The 11,520-nt window shown below is 49.1% G+C and overlaps 1 long non-coding RNA gene across 1 annotated transcript; it reads left to right on the top strand.

Annotated features, from left to right (window-relative positions):
• Positions 1-10,725: 10,725 nt before the first annotated feature.
• Positions 10,726-11,149, top strand: LOC144819210 (uncharacterized). Its single transcript, XR_013607236.1, has 3 exons — positions 10,726-10,770; positions 10,858-10,947; positions 11,063-11,149. It is a non-coding gene; the product is annotated as an uncharacterized LOC144819210 (long non-coding RNA).
• Positions 11,150-11,520: the final 371 nt, after the last annotated feature.

Genomic DNA, 11,520 nt, shown 5'->3' with positions numbered 1-11,520 from the left:
GGACCTTTGTGCCTCTGTGCCACTCGTTCCCCCCATTTTTTGTGACCTTTCTGCCCTTTCTTGTGAGCTTTCTGCCTCTGTGCCACTCGTTTCCGCCCAGTTTTTTGTGACACTTCTGTGCTTTTTTGTGACCTTTGACCCTGCAGGCAGGTCACCCCCACGCCGCTGCTCGTCACCTGACTGCCTGTTTCCTTCTTCCTTGCTGCCTCCTTGTTTCCTGGGTTTTTCCCTCCCCTCTGCCCTGTGCGCCAGTTCCCTCTGCCCCCCCGCCGCTCCCGATCCTGCACTTTCCCACCGGTGCTTCCCTGCGGCCCTGCCCCCCCTGCAAACCCATTTGCCTCCCCTTCCCAGCTGCTCCTCCCTCCCAAGGCACCTCAAATGCAGGTCGGGAAGCGGCCGCGCAGTGGCCGTGTGCAGCGAGCGCACCTAATGCAAGCCCGTCTGCGTCTGGAACGCACCCAGCGCCAGAACCCCTGGACCCAGCGAATGCAACAAACACCAGAATCCACTACGATGCCAGCACCCTCCACGCACTCAATGCCAGCCGAAATGGACCCACTGACCCTTCTCCTGCCACACCTGCAGCTTCACCTGTGACAGAACCACTAAACCTCCAAGGACTGGGCTCAACCACCTCCGCTGCATATTCCTCAACACCCGCTCTGCAAGCAAACACGCCGTCGAGCTCTGGGATCTGCTCGACACCTCCGTACCAGACGTGGCCTTCCTGACCGAGACTCCTCATTGCCCGACATCGCCGTAGCCATCCCAGAATGCTACAAGATCACCCTCAGGGATCGTGCCAATGGAATCGGAGGAGGAATAGCCATTGTCCACAAGTCCACCCTCAAGGTCGCCACCCACGCAGACGACACCCTCAACACCCCTGAACACCTGCACTTCTGGATCCACACCGACCCAACACCACCCTCAGAGGAACACTCATCTACAGAGCCCAAGGACCCCGGGCGCAGTTCAGCGACTCCATCGCCGACCTCGCCAGCACCCACGCACTCGCCTCCATGGACTACATCCTCCTCGGGGACCTGAACTTCCACCTCGAGAACAATATCAACGCCAACTCGGCCACCCTGATTGACAACCTAGCCAACCTCGGCCTCAGACAACTTGTCACCGCACCCACGCCACCGGCCACACGCTGGATCCTGTCTCCTCTACAGGCTCCCACGTCGCCTTCGACTACACCACCGAACTCCACTGGACCGACCACCGCTGCATCCATTTCACCTTCTAGAAACCAACCACGCACCACCGCACCTAACAGCTTCCTTGCCGCTGCTGGAGCAAAGTCACCGAAGACCAGCTGATCACCTCCTTTGCCAAGAACCCACCCACCGACCCCACCAACCCAGAAGCCGCAGCACGAAACCTCAGACAGTGGATCAACGACTGCACCAACACCCTCGCCCCACTCAAGAAACCCTCCAACAGCCATGCCAACAAGAGAGCCACCTGGTTCACCGTCATACTCCAGACCTCTAAACACGCATGCCGGAAACTGGAGAAGACATGGCTTCCTGATCGCACTCCGGACAAACACGCAGCCCACAAGGACGCCACCCGCAAACACCACCACCTCATCAGATTAGCCAAGAGATCCTCCTTCAAAGACCGCTTGGATAACAACACACACTGCAGCAAAGAGCTCTTCAGCATCGTAAAGGAACTCTCCAACCCCAGTGCCAACGGCAACGACATCCTGCCCTCACAAGAACTGTGCGACTCACTAGCCATCTTCTTCCACCGCAAGATCGCTGACATCCCCGACTGCTTCAACACCACGACCGTCCCGACTATGCCAGACTCCACCTCCCCTGTGAACACCACCAGCCTCAACCGCCTGACCTCCTGGTCCAACATCAACGACGCCGAGACCAGCAAGGTCATGAACTCCATCCACTCAGGATCTCCGTCTGACCCGTGCCCACACCACGTATGCAACAAAGCAGACGCAGCCATCGCACCCCAACTACGGAAGGTCATCAACATCTCCTTCGAAACAGCAACATTCCTGAATAGCTGGAAGCACGCCAAAATCATTGCCCTCCTCAAGAAGCCCAAAGCGGACCCCAAGGACCTCAAGAACTTCCGGCCCATCTCCCTGCTCCCATTCCCGGCAAAGGTCATTTAGAAAATAGTCATCATGCAACTAGCCCGCCACCTGGAAGACAACAACATCTTGGACCTGTCCCAGTCCGGATTCAGATGAAACCACAGCACCGAGACAGCCCTCATCGCCACCACAGACGACATCAGATGCCAACTAGACAACGGCGAAACATCAGCCCTCATCCTCCTGGACCTGTCAGCCGCCTTCGAAACGGTCTGCGATCGCACTCTAAAGACACGCCTCCTAGAAGTTGGAATCCAAGAGAAGGCTCTTGACTGGACTACGTCCTTCCTCTCCGGCAGAAACCAGAGTGTCCAGCTCCTACCCTTCCGATCCGAAGCCACCGACATCATCTGTGGCATCCCCCAGGACTCATCTCTCAGCCCAACGCTGTTTATTGTCTACATGGCCCCCCTCGCACAAGTGGACCACCATCACGACCTCAACATCATCTCCTATGATGACGACACCCAGTTCATCCTCTCCCTCACCAAGGACCCACACACCGCCAAAACCAACCTCCACGAGGAAATGAAGGCCATCTCTGACTGGATGAGGAGCAGCCGTCTGAAGCTGAACTCGGACAAGACGGAGGTCCTTATCCTCGGACTCAGCCTGGGACAACTCCTGGTAGCCGACCGCACTGGGAACAGCACCAACACCCACCGACCATAGACGCTCTCTAGGATTCATCCTCGACTCCTCCCTCTCCATGTCTGAGCAGGTCAACGCCATCTCCTCCTCCTGCTACAACACCCTCCGCATTCTTCGCATGATCTACAAGTGGATCCCGACCAAAACAAGAAGAACGTTGACATAGGCCCTCGTCAGAAGCAGACTGGACTATGGCAACGCACTCTACGCAGGAATCCCAGTCAAACACCTACAACGACTACAACGCATACAAAACGCCTCCGTCCGACTGATCGTCAACGTCCCCCGCTGCAGCCACATCACTCCCCACCTGAGAGACCTACACTGGTGCCCCGTCGACAAGAGGATCACCTTCAAGCTCCTCTTCCACCCACACAAAGCACTCCACAAGGCTGGACCAGCCTACCTGAACAGCAGACTCAGCTTTCACATCCCACCCGCCAGCTCCGCTCTGCCAGCCTCGCCCTCGCCGCTGTCCCCTGCATCCAACGAATGACCTCCGGCGGCAGATCCTTCTCCTACTTCACTGCCAAGACCTGGAACACCCTCCCTACCCACATATGGCAGACCCAAGACCTACTCGCCTTCAGAAGAATCCTCAAGACCTGGCAGTAGCAGCACCCCCCTCTCCCCTTAGCGCCTTGGGGCCCTCACGGGTAAGTAGCATGCTTTACAAGTACTCTGATTAATTGATTGAGACAGAAAGGAATTACTCCCAAAATTGCAGAGCTGTGTGGGCTGATGCTTTGACATACAAAGGTATTCCCACAAAATGGCAGTGATGTGTGAAGTGTTGTTCTTTGCGCAGACAGCTGCAGAAAGGAATGGGGCAGTTAAACTGTGTAGCGGAGTCCTTCTGTAAACTTGCTTGAATACAGAAAATACACACCAGCGCTGACTACTGCCTAGAACTTCACCAGAACAGCTCATGTCAGTCGAGTGAAGGTAGGTTGCAACCTCTCAATCATTGAAGGCTCCAAGAGTCACAGGTGCACGCAGAAGGCTTCATCCTGTTGAAAATTGCTGTCCCTTTTGTATAGACGGTCCCCCACACAAGCCGGTAGAAGAAAAGTCTTTAATGTAATTTCCAACACACCTGTGAGGGAAGAAGCGGAGAAGGTGCTCGCAGGGTCCTCTTGTGTCAGCCATCAGCTGTCGCCTGTCAGCATTCCAGAACACACAGCAGATGACAGACACCAGCGGGAGACGCCGCACAATTCACAACAGTACTGTATCTTCAATTTATTTTTGCTCCATTCTCTTTTGTTGAATGTACTTGTTCCGATGCTCACTTTTTCCTTTTTTTCCCTTTTTCAGAATTGAAGCTCATTCAAAACCCTTTGTCCTGATAATGACCCCATCACATATTAGGGTTGACATGCATTGATGCCTCTGACAATTGAAAATGAGTAATAACTTTACTGATTGTCAGATTATTTAGATTTGAGGTCACTATATGAAAAATGTAGTTGCTTTTTTGTCTTCTTTGTTTCTGTATTCACCTTTATATATTTATTATCATATTCCCCATGTGAGTGCTGATTTAATGAAATGTGGGAATTTGGAAAGAAAGTATTCAACTATCTTGTTTCCCCAAAATGTGAACTCAATTTGTGCCATCAGGCACTACCCATGCAGCCATGCAATTACTCTGGCACTGTACTTGCACTCATCAATTCACCCAGGCCATACATTTGCACTTTTCCATTCACCCAGGCATTTCACTTGCCCTCATCCAATCATACAGGCACTACACATGATCTCATACAATGATCTAGGCACTAACCATTCACTCATTCATTTACTCAGGCACTACTAACGCAGTCATTCAATCAATCCATCAGGGTTTGTAAAGCACACTACTCACCCATTAGGGTCTCAAGGCGCTGGGGGGTATTGAGGTCTTTCCTGATTTGGTGCAGTGTCGGGCTAGGCCGGAGTTGAAGGGGGAGATAGTTCCAGGTCTTGGCTGTGAGGTAGAAGGAAGAACCATGGGACAGTAGCTAGGGTGAGGTCAGCTGAGCAGAGGTTTCTCTTAAGGGTATGGAAGGCGAGGCAGTTGTTGAGGTATTATAGTCCAATGTTGTGGAGGGCCTTGCAGGCGTGTGTGAGTAGCTTGAAAATTCTTCTTCTTTAGACGGGGAGCCAATGGAGGTCACAGAGATATTGGGTGAATTGGTTGTGCTGTGGGATACCAAGCATTAGTCTGGCTGCAGCATTCTGAATGATCTGAAGTTTGAAGAGAAGTTTTTTTGTTGATTCCGGCATATAGGGCATTGCCATAGTTCAGTCTGCTGGTGATGGGTACATGAGTGACCGTTTTCCTGAAGTAGAGGTATCCATTTGAATGTTTTGCAAAGTATACAGAGGGTGTTGAAGCATGCAGAGGAGAAAGTGTTGTTCTGGCAATTCATAGTGAGCGATGAGTCCATTATGATAGCGAGGTTAAGTGCATGGTCAGTCAGGATGGGTAGGTTTCTGAGGGCGGGTGGCCACCAGGTGTCGTTCCATGCAGAGGGGTTGCTGCCTAGGATGAAGACCTCTGTTTTCCGTGAGTTGAGTTACAGGCAGTTGTTTTCATCCAGGTTTCGACGGTTATCATCCCTTCTTGGAATTTGTGCCTGGTGATGTCGAGTTCCTTGATGAGGTAGAGGAAGAGTTGGGTGTCATCGGTCTAGGAGACGATGTTGAGCCCATGGTTTTTGACAATGGTTGCGAGGGGGCCATGTAGATGTTGAAAAGGGTGGGGCTAAGGGAAGATCCTTGGGGAACTCCCCATCTTGTCTCTGTTGTTTCTGAGAGGACGGGCGGGAGTCTTATTCTCTGTGTTCTGCTTGTGAGGAATGGGCATATCTAATCTAAGGCCTTTCCTTGGATCCCAGCATCGTGGAGTCTGGTTATTAGTGTGCGGTGGGAGACTGCGTTGAAGGCTGCAGATAGGTCCAGGAGGATGAGGGCTGCCATCTGGCCTTGGTTGAGGAAGTCACAGATGTTGTCTGTGGCGGTGAGAAAGTCAGTTTCGGTGCTGTGGTTGCTGTAGAATCCGGATTGGGAGCTGTCTAGGATGTCTTTGGCTTAAATGAAGTATGCTAGCTGGGTGATGACGGCCTTTTTGATGACCTTGGCTTCAAAAGGAAGCAGCAAGATGGGTCTGAAGTTCTTGATGTCCATCAGGTCTCCGGAGGGCATCTTTAGGAGGGGCTTGACTTCAGCGCACTTCCAGTTTTCTGTGGAATGTAGCGGTCCCGGGGGAGCAGTTAATGGTACGATGTAGCTTGGGTGTGATGGCTGTGGCGTCCCTGTGGAAAATGTGTGGTGGGCGGGGGTCTGAAGGTGCTCCGGAGTGGATGCTTTTTATGGTCTTTAGGGTGTCTTCTGTCGTGACTGGGGTCCAAGTGAGTAGGATTTGTTTGTTGCCATTGCTGGGGATGTGGTGTGAGGCCGTGAAGAGGTCTTGGTCATCAAAATTATCAAAATTATCAGAGAATGTCTTGAGCTTGAGGTGAAAGAAGGAGCTGAGTCTGTTGCAGAGGTCATGGGAGGGAGGGACATCTGTTGTCTTGCTGTTGGGATTTTCAAATTCCTGTATGATGGAGAAGAGTTCCTTGGAGTTTTGGACATTGGAGAGGTTTCTGTCTTAGAGTAAATTCTTCTTTGTGGGTTTTATAAGTTGGTGGTGAGCCGTGATGGCTGTTTTGTAGGAGTTGCATGTTTCAGGAGTTTTTCTGCTTCTCCACGTGTACCAGTTTGCTTTTTTGTTGTGTCATCCAGTAGTCTTATAGAGGGGGACAAGTGTGTTGGTGCAGTTGGTGATCGGTTAGTGGACGTTTCTTGTAGCGGTGTTGGTGTCTGTCGTAGTTGGGGGTGGAGTTGAGGTGTTTTTCAGTTTCTGCGGGGGAGGTGGTACACGTGCTTGTGTGCTGTAAGTTTTCTGAAGGAGAAGTGGATACAGTGGTGGTCAGTCTAGAGGAGTTCCTTGGCGTGGCTGAAAAAGATGGTCTTTCCTACTGCAAAGACAGAGTCTCGTGTGTGTCCTGCTGTGTTAGTGGGGGCAGAGGCAAGTTGCGTTAGTCATATGTTGGTGAGGTTTTCTCAGAGGGCGGTGGTGTTGGGGTCATCGTGGTTGTCCAGGTGGAAGTTTAGTTCTCCGATGGCATGGGGTTCGATGATGTTGGTGAACAAAGCGCGGTGACCAGGCATTAGGTAAACAAGGATTTCTCAGAGCGCCATTATGGGGGTTGGTGTGGATCTGGAAGTAGATGTGTTCCATGTCGGTGGTTGTCATGCAAAGGGAGCGTTTGTGTTTGATAGTGATAGCCCCTCCATCTTTCCTCAGGATCTTGTATCCATCAGAGATGGGGTTCAGATGTCAGGTGCGGAGCTGGATTTGGCCCAGGTCTCAGTGAGGAAGGCGATGTCGGGCGTGTATGGGTTTTGGGGAGGTCCTAGATTTCTATGGGGTGTCTGTGCAGAGAGCATACATTGAGGAGGATGCAGTTCAGTGGTTTGTGTGTTCTGACGTCCGGTGAGCTTGGTGTTACTGCTGGGGTCCAGAGGTGGGTAAAGGTGCAGCATCAGTGTCGGCAAGAAATCAGGCCCTCTGTGTTGCTCAGCATCAAGAGCTGGCAGTTGTTGTTGCGTCCAGGGTTGAGAGCATGGAGGATGCTGGGTTGTAGCGGCAGGGGGGTAGGAGGACCAGGATTCCTGGGGCTGGTCATAGTCAGGTCATGGACCGTCACAAATGGGCTTGCTAGTAAGTAGGGATCGGGGAGGGCGATCAACTGGTAGTGGGAGGTGGGAGCAACATGCTGGGGAGGAGCCATGGGGCAGCAGTAGTGGGGAGCACAGGAAGAGGGAGCAAAATGAAGCAAAGGGACAAGAGTCAAAAGAGGCAGGAGAGAAAAAGTGGCAAAAGTGGAAGAAGATGCAAAAGAGAAAAAGTGTCAAAAGAGGCCGCAGAGAAAAAGTGGCAAAGTGGCAAAAGAGAAAAAGAGGCAGGAGAGAATAGAGAAAAGATGAAAAAAAAAACAAAGGACAAAGAACAAAGCAGAATAGCAGGAGTGCAGGGTGCCCTTCCACTAGACCACCAGGGAGGAGGCACAAGCAGGAGCCTGTGGGTGGAGGAGGGCCTAGAACACCAACCTGACGAGGAGCTCGGGCTCAAGAGCAGACCCTTAATAGTGGAGCTGCTTCGTGGGAGAGCAGTGACACTGACCAGGAAGGTCAGAGTCTTTCAATCCTCCAGGCACTGCAGTTGTACTCATTCATTCACCCAGGCACTGCACTTGCACTCTTAAATTCACTCAGGCAATACACTTGCACTCATCCATTCACCTAGGTACTACACTTGCAATTATCAATTCACCCAGGTGCTGTACTTGTACTCATCCAATTCTCCAGGCACTGCACTTGCACCCATGCAATCACCGAGGCACTGTACTTGCACTCATGCAATCACTCAGGCACTACCCAAACAATTATGGAATCACAAAGATACTGCACTTGCAATTATTCATTCACCCAGGCACTGTATTTGCAATCATCCTTTCACCCAGGCACTACATTTGCACCCATGCATTCTCCCGGGCACTGCATGTACACTCTTCCCACCATACAGGCACTTCACTTGCACTCATACATTTGCCCAGGCACTACATGTGCACTCTTCAAACATGCAGGCACTGCATTTGCACTCATACAATCACCCAGGCACTAGCTATGCGCTAATCCATTCACTGAGGAACTAGCTATGCAGTCATACAATCATCCTGGCACTGTACATGCACTCATCCATTCACCCATGCACTACATATGCTATCATCTGAAGTACTGCGTTTTTCAGAACTGGTACTGATCCGGTAACCCAGCGGTGCCAGGGACAACACCCTATGACTTCGGGTCCTTCCTGTTTCAGACTACAGAAACACAGAGTCTTCTAGGTGAAATCAAAGATCGAATTTATTGGCTGCAACCAAGTAACAGGTATCCTAGAAGTACAACACGGTGTATATTCTCAGGAGACTGCTCAATCTTACAAAGCCAGCCTTCTCTTTTTATACAAAATATTATGCTTCAGGCAAACATTCCTATTTTTACAGGTGTCTTTGGCCCAATTTAATGGGTGGTTAAATACATGCCTAGAAGATATCCAATTTACATTGGAGTACGATAATGTCTCAATTAACTTTTTGGACATTCAAATCAAAGCAGACACAGGTAGTCTCTATACGAGCTTGTACAGGAAAAGTAGTGAACGAAACACACTTCTTAGGTACACGAGTCACCATCCCCATAACCTCAGGGACAATTTACCCTTTGGCAGTTCCTGAGGTTACGTAGAAAATGTACTAAGAAGGAAGACTTTTTTGAGGAGTCTTCACTGCTTATTGCACGTCTAAGTGAACGAGGGTACCCTATTCGTCTACTCAAGAAGGCCCGAAAACGGGCGTGGTATAAGCACCGGGATCACCTGTTGGAGTTACAGCCTAAAAAAAGCGGGGCAGAAAGACTGGTGTGTGTGACCACCTTTAATACAAAGAGTAACGAGATCAAAAAGGCAATAAATAGACATTGGCACCTGGTGAAGGAAGAAGTGGGAGGTTTGGAACCCCCATTACATGCCTTTCGTAAGGGGAGAAACATCAGAGACTACCTCATTAAATCCCTTCTACCAAGTGTCCATATTGAGAAGCAAACCACGTTGTGGGGTTTTTCACCAGTGATAGGACACACAAAGGGCAGTACATGCAAAGCTTGTCCTTTGACCACAGAATGTACGACATTTACCTACAATGGTCAGACATATGTGCTAAAAGATCATAGCAATTGTAACTCAACAGGAGTCATTTATGTCATTTTGTGTCCCTGTGGGTTTCTATATGTGGGGCAGACAATACAGAGAATTAAATGCCGCATTCTCCAACATATGAGCCGCATACGTTGCACCACACCAGGCGCCCCATTGGTGGAACACTTCACCACTTTCAAACATGAAGCTAATAGCTTTAGATGGTGGGTTGTTGAGAAGGTGAGAGTAAACCCACGAGGTGGTGACTTTAGCGTAATCCTTAGTAGAAGGGAATGTAAATGGATACACCAGCTCGACACAGTAAATAAAGGACTCAATGAATTGGAGGAGATCAACCGACAGGTATCACTGTTGAGAGTATAATTGTGTCCCTAGTGTGAATAGTGACTGTGCCAGGTTGACTCTCTCCAATGCAGTGATTGAGTTGTGAACCATTAGCAGGATTTATCAGATATTATATCTACTGAAGGTACGTGTGATTACATTGATTGATTGACTATCATGATTAACCTGCACAATGTGATTCTTGCTGTGATGTATGGATGTATATGTTAAACCTCAACTGTGTTTCTATTATTTTGGGGCATGACACCAATACAACGAATGCTGGGGTGCTCTAAATTATTGTTAAATGTTTGTAATGTTTTAATTTGTCCAATGTGGTTTTATGTAATTTAATGTATATATATTTTGTGTATGAACTATCGTTGGTGGATTTTTAAGATCATATTCATCTTTAGCATTCATTAATATGAGCCCATACCAAGATGGCGGCCGCCATCGGGATGTGAATGATGTTATGTGTTCTTTTGAACCTTGGGCTCGCAGCAATTACGGGTTTAAATAAACAATTGAGACCATTAATTAATAATAAGCACATCGTGGTGCTTGCGCCTCAATATTTTAAAATTTTTCGAATTTTTGATTTGCGCCCAAATCCGCTTCCAATTTTCATAATTTATGTAATATTGGACTCTGATGCAATTTCGAACACTGTGCAGGGCCCACAACGGAATTATACATATGAATGCCCCAGCAATAAGGTCTTGCGCGTCTCTACTACGCGAGTCCTCTTTCTATTTCGACTTCTAGAAATGCGTAAGCTATACACAGCCCGAGTAACAGCAGCTCCCTAGCTAGTGGTAGACTCGGTAGCAGAACGTGGATTATACACACGGTAAGCACCGCTACTAGATTTGGGAATACATTACAGCTTGATTCCTGTGTGGAGCAATCTAACAGTAACTTTGCTGTTCCTTCATAGGCACGAGAGGTGGGACAGTACAATGGCCACGCTCCATGGGTGATGAGTAATAGCGGGATGAGGAGCATCTGTTTGTTTTCTAAAACACAGGTAATTCTCCTTGAGGCCTCCATTCCTTCTTTCTTTCTTTTGTCACTGTGCAGACAGTGCATTGCAATAGAGGGAGGTTACAATAATGGCCCCTACCATTATTATGTTCCTACAGGGCTTCACTATGCAGATTCTGGCTTTGATCCAGCAAACTCTTCTCTCCTTGGGAATTGAGGGATAGGGACACCCTGAATACGACACGGTATGGTCTATACAATCACTCCATAACATATCCTATTAATTATCACCTCGGGGATTGGCACTGATAGACATAATTATATCCCCTACAGTGTTATACTCATTATCGAAATTGCATCTCATCGACTACACATTCGGATCAAATAATTCATGGAAGAAGTCATTCCTTTCAACCACGTTCTGGTAAATATCATTTTGGGCTCTTAGTCTGACTAATGGACTTTGTCTATTGTGAGCTAATTCTTTATATATACTTGCTTTTAATTACTATTGTTGGATTAAAGAAAACTTCTTGGGCGCGTGGGAGCAATTGCCACCCCATTCTTCGGAAAGGGTAAGTCACTTAGAAATGGGTAGGGCTTAACCTTAAGATTA

This window comes from Lissotriton helveticus, chromosome 2_1, assembly GCF_964261635.1.
Source record: "Lissotriton helveticus chromosome 2_1, aLisHel1.1, whole genome shotgun sequence".
NCBI lineage: Eukaryota > Metazoa > Chordata > Amphibia > Caudata > Salamandridae > Lissotriton > Lissotriton helveticus.
The sequence above is the reverse complement of the archived record's forward strand: the minus strand, read 5'-3'. Positions and strand labels throughout refer to the sequence as shown.